This window comes from Condylostylus longicornis, unplaced genomic scaffold (assembly GCF_029603195.1).
Source record: "Condylostylus longicornis isolate FDR11 unplaced genomic scaffold, ASM2960319v2 ptg000022l, whole genome shotgun sequence".
NCBI lineage: Eukaryota > Metazoa > Arthropoda > Insecta > Diptera > Dolichopodidae > Condylostylus > Condylostylus longicornis.
Window position 1 is genome coordinate 4,287,631 of NW_026577991.1, and position 16,617 is coordinate 4,304,247.

The following is a 16,617-nucleotide window of genomic DNA, read 5'->3' on the forward strand; positions in this document are numbered from 1 at the left end:
AATTCTCATTATATGTCTACATTCTAACATTCTACACACTAAGTATAACGTTATTCATTAAAAATAATATTAATAATTTCTTTTTTTTTTTCTATTTTTTTTTTCTCACATAATAATTACAAAAATATCTCTAATCTAATTATTGTTTTTCATATACGTAATTTGTATTTGTGTAATTAGAAATATTGTTATATGAAATTAAAAGAAAATTAAGATTATTGTATTATATTGCCTATTTATAGGAGAAAATTTAACATAAATGTAGGAGAACATTGAACATATACCAAATGTCGAAGAATTAATATTACTATGCATGGAATTTATTGTTTTGGATTTCTATCTGGAATTTACAATAAATTTCATACAAAATATCAGAGGGATGTTGTATATTACTCGGAGTTTTTTATGATCAATGGTTCATTATCATAATAGTATATTATTTAACTTGAGTTTTTTGAAGGCGGCCGGAATTAGAACTTTAAAAAGTCGAATTCTGTCGAGCAGATTACAGAAGGTGTATGGACTTATTACGGCGAGAATATAAGATATAGTTTACGAGTACAATTTGGGTTTTGAGAAAAGCTACTTTTAAGAAAATGAACAGCCGAATTTCGAATTCGACTCATAAAATTTATTATATTTTAATCAAGCACTCATAAATTCTTGTATAACACTTTGCGTTCTCCAAAAAGCTTTTTATAACTGGCCACCTGTAATCATACGCTCAATGATGGCCTTGGTGGTCGTGGGGTGGTTATAATAAAATGGCATATTACTCCTTGGAGTGCGGTGGACTTGTTGCAACCAACCATACCACTTTCGAATTAAATGTCAAAAAAATCTGTTATATTATAATCGATTTAAAATCTATTTTCTTTAATATTATAAACATAGATTAATACTAATATAACGCTTAAGAAAATTGTAATACAAATTCAAAAAAAAAATAATAAATTTTAGTTTTTTTTTTTACTTTCAGGTTTACTCCGAATTTATCTTATTTGGAAAATCAATATGTATAAGAAAAAATTTATTGGATAGCTTGTAAAAAAGAAATCATGAAAATAATTTTGAAGAAGTTTATACCATAAAATACGGTAAATTTATAATATTTGTACATATATTTTGTTATACATATAAAATTTCAAAATTTAGGAATGCCGGCAGTAATATAATAGCAAACAGTATTTCAGAAATTACAATATATAAAGTTTCTTTAGTTGTTTTTATTGAAATTTTTACTGCTGACTAAGTGGAAAACTTAGAAGTAAAAATTTTCAGTTGTTTTCAGTTTTTCTTTATTGTACTAAAAACCCAATTTATTATCTTTCAATATATATGTATGTAGAAGAAATACAGAGTATTTGTTAGAATAATTTACTTTTCTCTCTTTTATTATTTTAGGGGGGAGGGCTTTAGTTTTTCAAGATTACTTCTTGTATACGTTCGTTCGTGTAATGGAATTAATATATACCAAAAATTTAAGAGGAAAAAAACAAAAAAAAAAAAACAAGAATTAATTCCAAAATTACTTTTTAAATATTTTAGTTGTATAACATTATTTTAGGCTCGTATATAAGAAAACAAAAAAGAAAAGAATCTATAAAAAAGGATTTTTTATATAATTTTCATTTAGTAATTTATATTATAATGTTTACAGGATATTTTCTCTCTGTACTTTATGTTTATTTTGCTTAAAACGCAATTAAGAAAGAAAAATTAAATATATATTACATAAGTATGTGGATATATATACATATATATATAATATATATTATATATATACTTGAATATATATGTACAAGGATATTTATAGTACATTATAATGTTAAACGCTTTAAATTACAACCACATATCTGATGTTGAATTGAAAAAAGTTATTTTAAAATGAGGTTTTGGGGAAAAAAATTTGTATATATTTAATGGCTGACGGTCACTGACATTGGAATTGACACAAAACTTTATCACTACACAATTCAGCAATAAGATCTTATAAGCTGAATTGCGTAATAGCTGATTTATAAGTGGAGAATCACCAATTGGGTATTAAATATTTCTATACACAATTCAGCTTATACGTTCTAATTGCTGAATTGTGTGGTTGAAAGTATTATTGCGATTTCGGACGTTTACGCTTAATTTTCTTAATTTGAATTTTTAATTAAGACAATGTGAGAACATCGGAGACTTAAGGTCCAGATTACATCAAGAAATTCAATTAATATATTATTTAATAAGTAGAATTAATATATTATTTAATAAGTATATTTCATCCGAATATATCTTGCCTTCAAAACTGTAGCGGTAGTGTCTTTGGTACAATTCAGCAAGTACTACACATAAGGTGAATTATGTATTAATACCTTATTACAGCATATTTTATGGCAAGTGTATTATTTTTTTTCTATTTTGTACACCATTAAAGTTATTATTGAAAGTAATTTTATTTGAGGTTAAATTATTATAATTACACACATAATGTATGAACATAAAATGTTTAAATATAATGAATATGTATATATATATATTTATATACATGTATGTGTGTGTTATTGTAAAGTATATGTAAAATTGATTGAAATTGCGAAAATATTTTATTTCAATTTCCTATTGATTTTATTTACTTTTTCGGAATGTGCGGTAGTATGAAGAGAAAGAGGGATTCTATTATATTTATGTTTTGCGGATATATTCAATATATATGTATATATGTATGTATAAGAAAAGGATTTCTTAACGTCAAAATATATTAAATGAAATAAAAACTGTATACAATGGTGTTTTTGGTTTTTTTTTTCTATTAAAAATATTGGGAAACCTTGAGAAAATTAAACTTGAATGAAATAAGAAAATATAATATGCATATAATATGTAAGTTAGTATGTATATGCATTTGTATACAAAGTTATAGAGGAAAATAATGAAATAAAATCATAGATAAGGGTTCTTAAATTAATATGGAGGAAAATATTTGTAGGGTACCAATATATACGCATATTCAATTGTTTAGATACGAACAAATATAAAGAATTGAAATTTATGGCTTAGAATTTCATTATTTTAATGCAAGTTATTGTGTACGCAGTATATTGTACTCTTACTCCTATTCTAAATTTATATATATATTTTGGCTTTGTACCTACATATACAATTAAAAGTAATTGAATATTGATGAATCCTTGAATATTAATTTTCCATTTTTTTTTTGTTTCATATGTTCTATAAGTGTGCTGAATTCAGTTGGAGTGATTTTTAATTCAATTTACACAAAGAATTAAGTTCAACTTTTAAATTAATATTTAATATAAGTGGTTTGATTATTGTTAATTTCAAGTTTCCCTATAAGATTACTAAATAATCTTGAATGATATTTGAAAGAATTTATGCTGTATAATGAATTCTATTTATAGAAATTTTAAAAAAACCCGGTAAACTTAATATTCGCCAACTATAAAATTTTTATTGTTTCGGAACCCGGTGAGAATTACTGAATACGAAGATAATACCTTAATCTGGTCAGCAATGCTCAAGCTCTCAATTTCAAAATATTATTAACATTGATTCAAAAAAAACGGACAGCTTGAGCCTTATATAGAGAATTTAGGAGGTGCAATGTTGAGCTCACGAAAATACTTTATATTTTGTTAATCTTCTCCGTATATCTGACTTAATTTTCAATAACTTAAAGAGATTATTATTGGCTTTAAATTACATTAATAATTTCCTTAATATTTCATAAGTTTTTAAGGATATTGCCATAAACTTAAAATCATAAATTTCAAGACTACCACGGGACACAATTCTAAAAACACATTATAGAATATTTAATAATTTTTATATATAGTTTAAATACACTTTTCATTCATCTCTTATACACACTATTCGGTCCTTGTATTCGCTTGATTTTTCTCATTTCCGCAATTTATCTTTTTCAAGGTGAATTAAGATCACCGCACCTTGTATTTAAAAACTGAAAGAATGAAATAAAAGAAAAATTTTTCCTTGAAATAAAAAAAATAATTGTTTACTTTTTATACTTGGTTCATTTTTAGTTTCCACTTCATTCTGTGTCACTTAAAATTAACTATCGGTGTGTGTATGTGCATGTTTATGTTTCCCTTACATAAAATATAAAAATTATGAAAATTCTTATAAAAATATGAAGGTAAAATTTTTATAGTTGTCACCTTTACTTTTTTGTATATAAGGTTTAGAAATTTGTAAAAAAAAAAAAAAAATTGTTTACTTACTTCCTTTTGGGTGATTCTTGGAACCAAAATGAATTTTTCATTCACTTACTTTTCTTTTATCATTAAACAGTATCTGGTTATCCGGAGAGTGCTTACTATCTATACAACATTGCGGCAAGACTTGGCTCATGGCGAAACCGTAGAAAGTTTTTTTATTTTACGTCCTCATTCTGTCTTTTACTTTCTTTCCGAACTGTTCGCCAAATGATTTTAAAAGAGAATGCCTGCCTTATGAAGGAGAAACTACTCCTCCATACCGAAAGCCCGCCTATGGATTCATTATCCAAATAAATGTGTTGCCATGCATCCACTACAGATTTGATTGTGTCTATCAAGTTTCATAAATCAGTCAAGACAGTTTATGAATCAAGAATATTCCGAGTTAATCTGAGTTTGCTTTGAATAACATGAAGTTATTTCATTTAAGAATTTAAAAAATTTAAAATACCCTGCAGTACAATTTATTTTTATTCACCACGATTACAGAATTACCCATTAAACATTACTTATTTCTAGAAAATTAAAAAAAAAAGGAAATTTTTTTTTTTCAACTTCAAAAGCAGAAGGAAATACAAAGTACAAAATTTTTTAAATGGGGATTTTAAATAAAGGCTTTTGCAATTATATCCCCCCCCCCCACTTTTCTTTATACATTGAATAGTATGCATTTGTGTGTGTAAATTTATAGATTTATATGGAATAATATTGGAGTTTAAAATATAAGATTCGCATTATTAGAGAATGGCAGCAATAAAATCATAATGTACTCTTTCTATAGATAAAATATTTCAAAAGTGATGATATCATCATTATTAAAACTATATTTATGTTGGAAAAGGATATAGTGTTGTGTACTGTACTAGATATTGAGGTATGATGTTAAAGTTCAATAGAGACCGTATATTCTCAAAATTTTATAGCAGAATTTACGATGCCACTCATATATAGTAATAGCGGATATTGAAATATTGAGTATAAATGGTAGCTTAATAATGTTAAGCAAGAGAGAAAATGTTGACTTTTCTCATTTTGTTTTGGTTATATCTTATGGAGTTTGATTATTTTATGATTTTTGTGGAATTAATAGTGTTCACCGTTCCATGTAATTTTAATAGTGATTCAGTTATTTAAATTGGCCTTTAGAATTTATAATGTAAATTAAATAGAAAAATATTATTTTAAATTTATCTTAGAAAATTTTGAGTGAAGTAGTTGGTTGTTTACACTGTGCTAATTATGGTGTTCTAAATCTTACTAACACAAGAATATTCCTTATAATACATGCCCGTATGTATGTATGTATAACAGATTTTTTTCCCATTTGCTTTTTGAACTAAATTTTATTTTATAAAATGTCACAAATGAAAACATTTTTCTCAGAAACTTTAACACTAAATTGTCATCTTTGATAAATGTCTTGTATTTAACAATGGCGGTTACGTATTAAAATTTATTGTCATAAATGACATAAAGTGCTAGACGATCATAAAATTTTTCTAAAGAAATATTTTTTATATCAAGTGAAGTTTAATGTTCTCGACCAAAGAATTTTTTTATATTTTGTCTACCCTATAAATTTTGATCTTCCAGTTATTTTCAGTGTTAAACTTTTACATTTATTGTTATTGGTAGTAAACGCAGGTACATCTAGTACTCTAGTACGCGGGCCTCCTTAAGACCAAAATTCGATTTCCAAAATATGATTATCAAGATTCTAATCGCTACTCCGATTAAATAAATTTCAATCAATTCACGCTCCCTATAGCTCAATTGCTGTTTAGTTTATTAAGTATTTTAAAATTTACATTTATTAAAATTAATAATTTGCCAAACATTGCCACACAATATTGCGCACATTAACAACCCTTAATAAATACATTTTGTTTGCATAATAATAAAGTCCACAATATTTTATCTAAAGTTTATTACTTAAATTGTAAAATACAAGCACATAAGCAAAATTATATTCATAAAATTTTAAATAGTATAGGTACATTTAAATTATTCTCCCCCAAAACAAGAAAAATTCGAAATTAAAAAAAAAAAGCCCTTCAATTCTTTTAGTCCAAAAATTACAAAATTTACTTATCACAAATACGTTTGCAAAACTGATAATCAATCCACACACATATGCATTATATTATAGATTTAAAAATATGCAGAGTGTTCAGAAAGTGATTTGATATAAACTATAATATTATTGTGTAATAAGGGGTGATAAATCGTCTAAACTTCAAACTGCTTCGAAAATTTTCAAATTAATTAAATTTTTTTTATTTTTAGATGAGAATTGAAATGCGAGTTTAAAAATTCGATAAGAGTCCAGTGTTCACCAGTAAATGTTCGAAAATTTCCGTAAATAATGAAAATATGCGAAAATTGTTAAGTAAATTTAACACAATGAGTCAATTATAGGCGGTAACGATTTCTGAATAATGACTGGTCGCTTTATACAACCAAATGCTATATATGGACCTCACTTGCCTTTTGCTATTTTGGAAGGCTTAAAGTTTATATGAAGCAATAAATGCCGAATTTTCTCATTTTGACCGAATTTAGTTCAAATTTTAACAGCATGTTATACTCTAATTTTGTTTAATTAGACATGTTTATGAAAAATATATTTCCAATATCCTCACAGGTATGATTAACTAATAAAATGTTCCGATTTAACTAACAAAACACTCTGTAAAACCTAATCATATTGCAACCGTAAACTTTACTGTATAGACTCGTGTAATAAAATACAAATATAATGTACATGTATGGTACTTGCTTAGAATGTAATAATAAATGTTCATTATATACCCTGTTGACATATTTTATGACACAACAAAATAATGTTTTTCTCTTTTTGTCTTCTCTTCAGAAAAATAAATGAAGAAGAGAAAAAACAGAAGAACCAAAAAGAAAAAAATTGAAAATGGATTTTTCATTCAATTTGTTATGCACTTTTGTGACCCTGGAGATTTTCTATAGTTTTGACCTTTGGAATTATAATTAATTTCCCATATGGCGTTTATATTTTTGCTTTTTTGACATTATGGAATAATTTGTTCATATACCTGAAAATAATTTTATATTTCAATTTGCAGCTATCCCATAAATAGAGATTTGAATGAAAATATTCGATTTATCTTCTAGACTACATCCAAAAGGGTAAGGGATGGGCATGTATGTATGTGTGTGAACTTCTGCTCTTAGAGTAGTTCGCTTTTGGGAGAAAAAACAGGATATCTCGCTTGTTTAATAGCTTTACTATTATTTTCAAGATATGTTCCAAAACAACACTAAAATAAATAATTTTTTTTGTATTTATATAAAATTTTTTGAATGTGAGTGAACAATAAACATTTTTAAAATAACATACAACAAGTGTGTTAGATAGAATTGAGTAAAAATTATTCAATTCAACAGTTTTCATTAAAATTAAATGAAGTCTCTCTCTCTCTCTCTCTCTATAGAATTGTTTCGTCTCATAGAAGTATTGATAGTAAAAAATTTATACCTGTAAATATAGTTGGCTTGAACAAGTACGCATTAGAGTACGTATATTAACAGTATTATTTAAAATTTGCCTACTGTCATGACAGTATTAGAATTTAATATCAGTATTATGAGTTTAATTGCGAGTATAGCAAATATTAGTAAGACAATAAAGAGAGAGATTTCAATATAATAGTAAATTTTAATAACACCGACCACATGATAGCGTTTCAGAGTTATGACTGAGTATTCTTGTATTAGTAATTAAGGTGACATTGTTACAACACAATTTCCTGACCTTGGAATATAATTCCAACTTGTTCCACATTACTTGTATATTTAAAAACTGGAATAATTGTATAATGATTTAATACGGTAAAATTTTTTTACACTATACTTAATGTAATTCATACTTTAAAATTTAAATGCTTAGTGCTTATAATAGTACTTTGCGTCAAAAAAAAAAACATAAACTGAATTTTTTAATTACCTACTTTATTCAAGCATAAAATTGCCTCATTAAACAAATATAAGAGGATAATATCAACAATTTTGTAAACATGTGTTTTATAAGGTGTTGAAAATGAAAAATTTAATGTTTTTGAAAATTTTTTACAATTGAAGGTCACGGGGCTAATAAAACTATTTATTTTAGGGGCTTATCATCCAACCGGATAACAGAAATCTTCGGCTTCACCATAAGGTAGACGCCAACTGCATTGGGCCTCTTCACGGAATTTCGCAAATTACCATGTGTAGATAATCAAAAATTTGGACGGGAAATAGTGTGGTAGAACTATACCATCTTTCAACTTTCATTTTATAATCATCAATTCTATTTATTAAATGCGGAAGTTGCAAAATATGCAAATATGTCACTTATTTGAAAATATTTATCTACGTATATAATTATTCTCACATGAATGTTTTATAGAATACTTATATGTTTAGCACAATTTATGATAATTTACGACTTATGCATAACAAAAATTTTGAAATAAATTTTAAGGAATAGTAATAATTATCATTATATATTTGTCAGTCTAAGAGAAATGGAAATCTTCTTTAAGCATATTTATATAAGCGTATATTTGAGAACATATGCACCTTTGTTAATATCATAAATATGTCTGCATAAAATAATTGTTTTGTAGTTCACTGAAACAAGTAAAGATTTTATGTTTTCTTATAATTGTAATAAATATCAAATAATAAGGATAGAAAATTATTTGAAATTAACAAGATAAGCACAGCGGTTTCATTGTATGGGATAGAATTGTGCAATAATGTAGCCGAAAAGATTTCCATTTGCAAGAAATTATGATTATATCGGATAGGAGATCGGAAAACTTAGTTCATAATGTCAATGTTATTTAAATGCCTTGATAGATTTGAACGTTAATTAAGGTAGCGGTGCACGAGTGCAAAGAAAAGACTGTAGATAAATGATAAATTTTCGAAAGAGGTGATGGTTTAATTCATTTTTTATTTTTATTATGAAACTGAACCGTGTACGGTACATGTTCAGCTCAGTAGGAAACAAAACACTGACTGGAAACGGAAACGATTTTAGAAATTTGTGGAATATGAATTTCGTCTTATCGGAACATCTTAGAAAGTTAGATATAGAAATCGATAGTAATTGCATATTTCTTGGGGAAGTTGTAAAGATCTCACTAAGTTCTCCTCCTAAATGTTAAGATATATGAGATGATAGAAAATTTGGACAACTGGTTGCGGAAATATGGTACGAACCACATAACTGGAAATTTATAACTGGAACACACTAAGACACATTTTTATTTTAAGAATTACCCAAAAATATTTTCTTTAGACTAGGAAGATATTATTCTGTTTCTAAAAATATTTTTAATAAATGAAATTAAATCTTGTGGTATTTTTTAAAAATTATTTTATCTGAATCTTTTTTATAATCTCTGAAATCTATGAATAAATTCAATAATTTATACAATAAATTGCAATTAAATTTATTCAACAATTCAGAATCATTTTAGAGCAAGAATCATTTTAAAAACATAAAAATAATTTAACAAGCGCAACACAAATAAAAATAATGTTGAATATAAAATCATGTGAGCCACCTACATGCAACATAAATATTATGAATATATTCGGGATGAAGATATGGAGGAATAGATTTTTGAGAGAAAATGATATTCAAAACTAAAGAGAAAATTACATGAATAAGGTAAAAAGAAGAAAGAAGAAAATTATTTAAATAAAGAATTTTTTTTGAAAATTGTATGGTTTCTTCTAAATATTTAAGTTTTGTACTCCTTTTGCCTCAACTCTTATACATATATGAAAGGATTAAATAACCGAGTTAAAATTATTGTAAAAAGTAGACGACGACGACGACGAAGACGACGACGATGAGAACAACGACAAAAAATGGAAAATAATTTTTCTTTTGTTGTTAATTTTTATCCTTCCTTTGTTAATTTTTTGATTTTTGTTTTTAATTATGACAAAAACATTTATTTTAGAATAAAATGAAAATAAGAAAACATGGCATAATTTAACACAAAATGGTGGTAAAATACGATATAGAAAATCATCATGAATTCAAAGTAAAACGAGAGAAACAAAAATAAATTTAAAAGGTGGAAAATGAATTTGAATTTTTTTTTTAAGGATTTATATTTTCTGTTTTCTATTCTCGAATAGGATATAAAAAGAACAAGAAGAAAACTTAATAAATCTGGAAATTAAATCGTAAAATTAATTGTCAAAAAATTTTGTATTCTCTTGAGTTTATTTGCTATAATATGAATTTATTTAAAATATAAAATGTTTTTGATCTATAAGGACATGAATATTAAATAATGAAAATTTTTGATATGGCACCGTTGGTGGTATAATAATTTTTGGGTAAAAGACTCGCATTCTAAAGTGAAATTTATTTAAGCACAAAGAATTGAATTTCCCGGAGATTCTAGTAATACAAGGAAAATTATATTATGTTTTCAATTTAATGTTTTATTAATTGTGACAAAATAAGAATTACCTTGAAAATATAAATGAAAGCTACTCTTCTTACTTAACTTACCTATTGTTTACACTTCATAGAAAAAATGTTCACATATTGTTTCAAATATCAAGAAATTCAGCATTAACTTCAAATGTGTATACAATTTCTTCGGAGGAATTTTTTGTGATATAGAATAATGAATTTTCCAGGTAATCCTAAATAATTTCTATTCTTTCCTTTTTTCTTGAAAGTCAATAATTCTTGATGAAATTTTTAGGGAATGCTATATAGAATAAATGTAAATAAATATATTATATGTATAAGCATGCTTATTGATACAAGCCCGCCGTAATATTGCTTTGGTTACCTGAAAATTTTCTATAAAATCATTTTATAACAAAAATTAATTATTAACAATTTTTTGAGACGCCTTTGAGAAGGTCCCCTGCTCGGGCGCCAATAACTCTATAACATAGTTATTGAAGTCGGGCGACAGTAACACGGTTTTTCCATTCTGTTATAATGGCTTAATGCCTATTAGAGATATATATCCTTCTATATGGTAATTGAGTTCTAAATTTAATTAATTTTTTTTTATTAATGGGCGCCAGTGATAGAAGTGTAAAAGTTTGGGTGATATACGGACGAATAGTGATTATTTCTTATTAGTTGCTTTCTGTTTTCCGTTTCTTTCAATTGTTTTATATAAACGGTAGCATATTTAAATTAGTCCTAATTTTCCAGTCTGAAATAAGAATAACGGGCAGCAAATTTAACAAACGTCGAATTGTAGCCGAATTGTTATAATTTAAAATCTAATAATGTTTTATGAATTATTAAAATTGAAAATATTCCTAATTAGTTGCATACGCGATTTAGTTTGACGTAGGGCTTATATAAGGTCCCCAAACCACTCGTATTCTGTGTATATACAAAAGATTTCTTTAAGATTTTAAGCAAATAAAATATTTAACTAATAATGTAAAGACAAATTATAGTAAAGAAAAATTTTCCTTTTCCTAAATAATATTTTCTTTGCCCCAAAAAAAAACCAAAAAAGAAAAAAATGGTTTCCTAGTATGTAAAACTATTAACACATAAAATAAATTACGTGATAAAATGACAAATGACAAAATACCACGTAAATACAAAATGAAAAATTTTTGAGTAAAAAATAGAAAAAAAAAATTTAATCTTTTTGTATTTTGTTCATATATGTAAGACAATATTGCCAAAAAAGAAATATTTTTACTAGTATACAGTTAGTTGTGTATTAGTTTCAAAAGATTAAGGATTTCAAATTTGTGTCCTTTTTATATTTTGTTTTTTCAACGGAAAATATGAGATTGAATTTTGGGAAGTTTGAAATGTAAGAAAAAATTTTTTAATTAATGACTTATTGTCACGCTTGATTTATGTTTGCTATAAGAAATTGGAATGAGTCTTAAAGAAATTTAAGGGTTAAAATTAATACATATATCTTTTTTTTTTGTTTGGTGCTTCTGTTAAAGAAGGGATGGTTGTTATTGGGCTTCTGTTTTAAATATATAAAATTTAATATGCAAAAGGTAGAGGTAGGCATAAAGAGTTAAAAAATTATTAATTATTATGATTAGTTAGTCCTTTTGATGATTTATGGGGAAAAAAATTATTTTCTTTTTTTTCAGTAATATTTTCTTTTCGCTTTAATTTGCTAAATCAAATATGTAGCTTGGTAGGAAAAGGATACCTTCCGTGTGACAAAAGAAAATTAAAATTTTCAAAAAATTTATTATTGAACTATCCACTATTATACAAAATCTTCATATTGTGGTGTGAGTTACAGGTCCCAGGTTCATAAATTCCTTGGAGATTAAAATTTTATTATAAACATTGCACTGAATTCTTTATTAAAATTTTAAATTTCTGAATTTATCTGATATATGTGATTTTAATGGAATAGTACACTGCGGCGCAAAATCAAAATTAATATTACAATAATCTTAATAAGGTTAGGTTAGGTTAGGTGAACGTGGCTACCGCAAGGTACATATAGGCTAGTAAGGCCCGTTGTGATACCGCCGGATCCACAAAATCCTCCGTCCTCACGAGAACCAGCTCGAGCTTTTCAGAAATCTGCTAAGACCGCTAGGATTTACATTTGCCAGATCCATAGCCGGCAAAAATAAAAAATGACCCAAGGAATCTCCGGCTTCTCCCAGCCAAAGTCGGATATAAGCAAAGGAGGTGGGCCACTGTCTTCTCTTCCTCATCGTCACGGCAGCTCCTACAGAAATCGTTTGCAGGCCGGCCCATTCTTATGGCGTATTACATAAAAAAAGGGAGATTATGTGATGGAACCAAATTTCCATCACATAATCAATATACAGTATGTATCAGTTAATGTAAACAAATACTTAAGTAATCACGTGGATTACAGTATAAAGCAATGTAGAGAACATTTCGTCGGCAATTTCTTCATGCCTCTGTAGCTCAGTTGGTAGAGTGTCCGCCTAGAAAGCAGTAGGTCACTGGTTCGAGTCCAGTTCGAGGAGAAAAGTTTTTTAATTAATTTTTCTGCCTTTAACTCGTTCCTTTGGTTACGTCATCCATCTGTTCTACAGTTCCATGAAGAAATTTCCATTAAGTTGAATAAGTTACAATATTGCAAACTGCATTCGGATAATGGTGCCCGGGCAGAGCGTAGCTTTTTATATTTAAAGATTTTGTATAGTGTGGTGTAGGATAATTAAAACAGTGTTCTTTATTTGCAGCATTGAGCTAAGTTATTAAATAATTATATGGCGTTGTTCATTCTGATTATTCTCAAAATAAGTGAGAATATAAAGTGGTTTATAAATAAAGTGGTGAGAATGTAATTGGTAATAAAGTGCTGAGAACATAATTGATTTTGATGCAGTACATATAAATGGGAATCGCTATTAAGTAATATCCCTTATGTATAAATATATGTATAATCAACTAATGTGTACATTTTTTGAGATTGGATGGAAAAACTATTTTGGCCCTCTTTAGAATTCAACAACATTTCGGTTTTGTATTTTTTTTTTTATTTCCGATGCATTTTTATTACAGATTTTGACAATAGCATTGTGTTATAAATTATATAACTTGTATAAATATAAATATGAGCACATCACATACACATACGTGTACATAATATGCTCAATGCTCATTTTAATGTATTGAAATACATATTTCATTGTTGAATCTAATTCATATTTTACATTATTGAAAAGTTACATAGTTTATTTTTATTATTTGTGTTCACTATAGCACACAAGTGTTTTAAGAAAGTGAGCAATGAATAAAGTTAAGAAAATGGAAAATATTTTAGTATTTTTTTTTTATATAAAATAGTCATAAACAGTTTTCTTTATATGAATGAGAGATGAATGAAACTTTTAAGGATTTCTATTCAAGAAGTCAATTAAATCTAAAGCATCATTGTCCCATTTAATATACAAAATAATAATATGCTTTTTGAACTGTAAAAAAAGTTGTTCTTAATAAAATCTAGAATTTTACGTAAAACAAAAAAAAAAGTTAAAATATTAAAGTTTCTTATTCATTTTTTATATAAATGTTTTGTAAAGAGGAAAATTAAGAAATATAGAACGATTTTTCATAAGATTTTTATAAAAAACGAGAAAAATTGGAGTTGTACATGTCAACTCTATGATTCTCGTACGAACTTGTTATTCTATGGGCAAATAAATATGCCAACAGTTGACTATGAGATATGCTACGACAGCGAACTTTTTGAATCCGGCTGTATTCGATCATTTACAATGATGTCAATGTTATATGGTATCCACCACAAGAAATTCCAATCCAATCAAGAAATTTCAACGATTTTTATTACAAATTTATAGTCCCATATTATGGTTTCAATAATTTCTGAGATATATCCAAATAATTTTTGAAATTGTAGGGTAGCTACCCAAACCACTGCCTCGATTACATCCATTTTAAATAGACTTCCGGGATTTATTGTTATACAACATTTTTGAAAATTTGGTGAGTTTAGCTAAATTAGTTTTAAAGAAATCGTTGAGACGAACAGATGGGCAGAAGGGCAAATAGATAGATGGACAGAAACGGATAAATCTCAGAATCAGAATCGACGTTGAATTAAAACATACACTTGAGTCTCAGATTTTTATTTCTTAGCATTACAAACGATAAGACATATTTAGAATACTTTTCGAACATACTGGTATAAAAATAAAATATAATATTTTTAAGAATTAAAAAAATATTACATAAAATTCATATACGTTTGGTAGCTTGTACTTTTGGCCCGAATTCCCATATGTATTAGATAAAAACACTTTTCAATTGTGTCATTGTGTGTGTATGCCTTTTCATTATAAAATTATTTTTGAATAAGTGCGTATGATAATAATTTATAAAAGTATACAGGCATAATAAGTGATTGTTTAAAAAAAAAAAAATATAGGACAAAAATTAAGACTTTTTTGCATTGTTACAAAAATATTAAGAATACAAAGAAATCAGAGAAAAAAAAAACAAAGTTATTTTAACGCCCTAGAAATCATTTCGATTGTAAAAAATAAAAGAAAAAAAAATTAATTATTTAAAGTGAGAATCTATTTTTTATTGAATCCAATTGTCATTATAAAAAAAAAAAATTGGGGCTATGTACCAAGAAAATTAAAATTCTACTATTAAAAGAAAGTTTAATTTTAAAAGTGAAGCCTCAAACCCTTGTATTTTATTGCATTACTCAAATGTAATAATTTTATAACACTTTATTTTACAATTTTAAGAGTTGGGAATGGAAACTTTAAATAACAGTTTCTTGTTTATTTTCAAATAATGTTATTGTTCAACTGGAAAATATTTGCAAGAAAACTTCGAACCCAGCGTTGTTTTTTGGGTGTTTGAGGTTTTTGACATATGTATTTTAAGAAACTACAATGAATTTCGAAAAAAATATTGTTAATTTTATCTGCTATACGACCTACATAATATTGATTACATTGGTGAGTTCTCTTGTCATTCCAAGTGGCAATTGAATGACAAGAGAAATTAAAGTGACCTCATATTATAGCATGTGGTCAGGGAGTTTTCTGTCTGTTATCATTAATTTATTGTAATATTTTAAATTTTTGGCATATTTTAATAAAATTGTTGCAAAACAAGTCCTGTAAAGTGAGTTTTAATAACATGTGTCCCATATAGTAACGGTAATAAGTGCTAAATGTAATCTATTAAGTACCTAATTAAAATATTTTTCCCATTATTCAAAATATCAAAACATTTCACAGAAGTTTTTAAATTAAAGTTGAATTTGATTTCCATAATTTTTTCTTTTAGTATATTCTTTTTTCAATCAACAATCTCTACCTCTGCCCCCTCCAAATTTCACCTACATATGTTTATGTTTCGACATATTGTTCAAAATTTCTTTTTAACACCTGTAATAAAACAATTTTATAAGCATATTTTTGAAATATATTTTGAGCTACACGTGAAGTAACATACACACATAGGTATCGTATTTAAATATGTATGTGCACAAATGTATTGTTAATTTCCGCAACATTAATTTTATCGAATTGAAAATCTCTTATAGGTCGACAGGTGACGATTTTGCGTTACATTTTTTTCTTGCTCCTTTTTTTTTTTTTTTTTTTTTATAAATGATTGATGATTTATGTGCTTTAAGAACAACGCTATAAGTAAATGAAAAGAACATTACCTGAACATTAGTTAAAAGAAATAATAACGTTGTTGTGGGAGGGGGGAATAGAGAAGAGAGAGAGAGTGAAGAGAGATAGGAGAGAAAATACACAATACATTAAGAGTATTCTCATAACTGTTGAATTGCATGAAATATTTTTTATTTTAATGTATATGTAT

At 26.4% G+C, this 16,617-nt stretch overlaps 1 long non-coding RNA gene across 1 annotated transcript in view; it reads left to right on the forward strand.

The window, feature by feature from the left end:
- The first annotated feature begins 979 nt into the window (after positions 1-979).
- LOC129606959 (uncharacterized) overlaps positions 980-16,617 on the forward strand; it is a 73,985-nt gene continuing 58,347 nt past the window's right edge. Inside the window, exon 1 of the long non-coding RNA XR_008696787.1 lies at positions 980-1,097. This is a non-coding gene — a long non-coding RNA (uncharacterized LOC129606959). The remainder of the gene's footprint in view (positions 1,098-16,617) is intronic.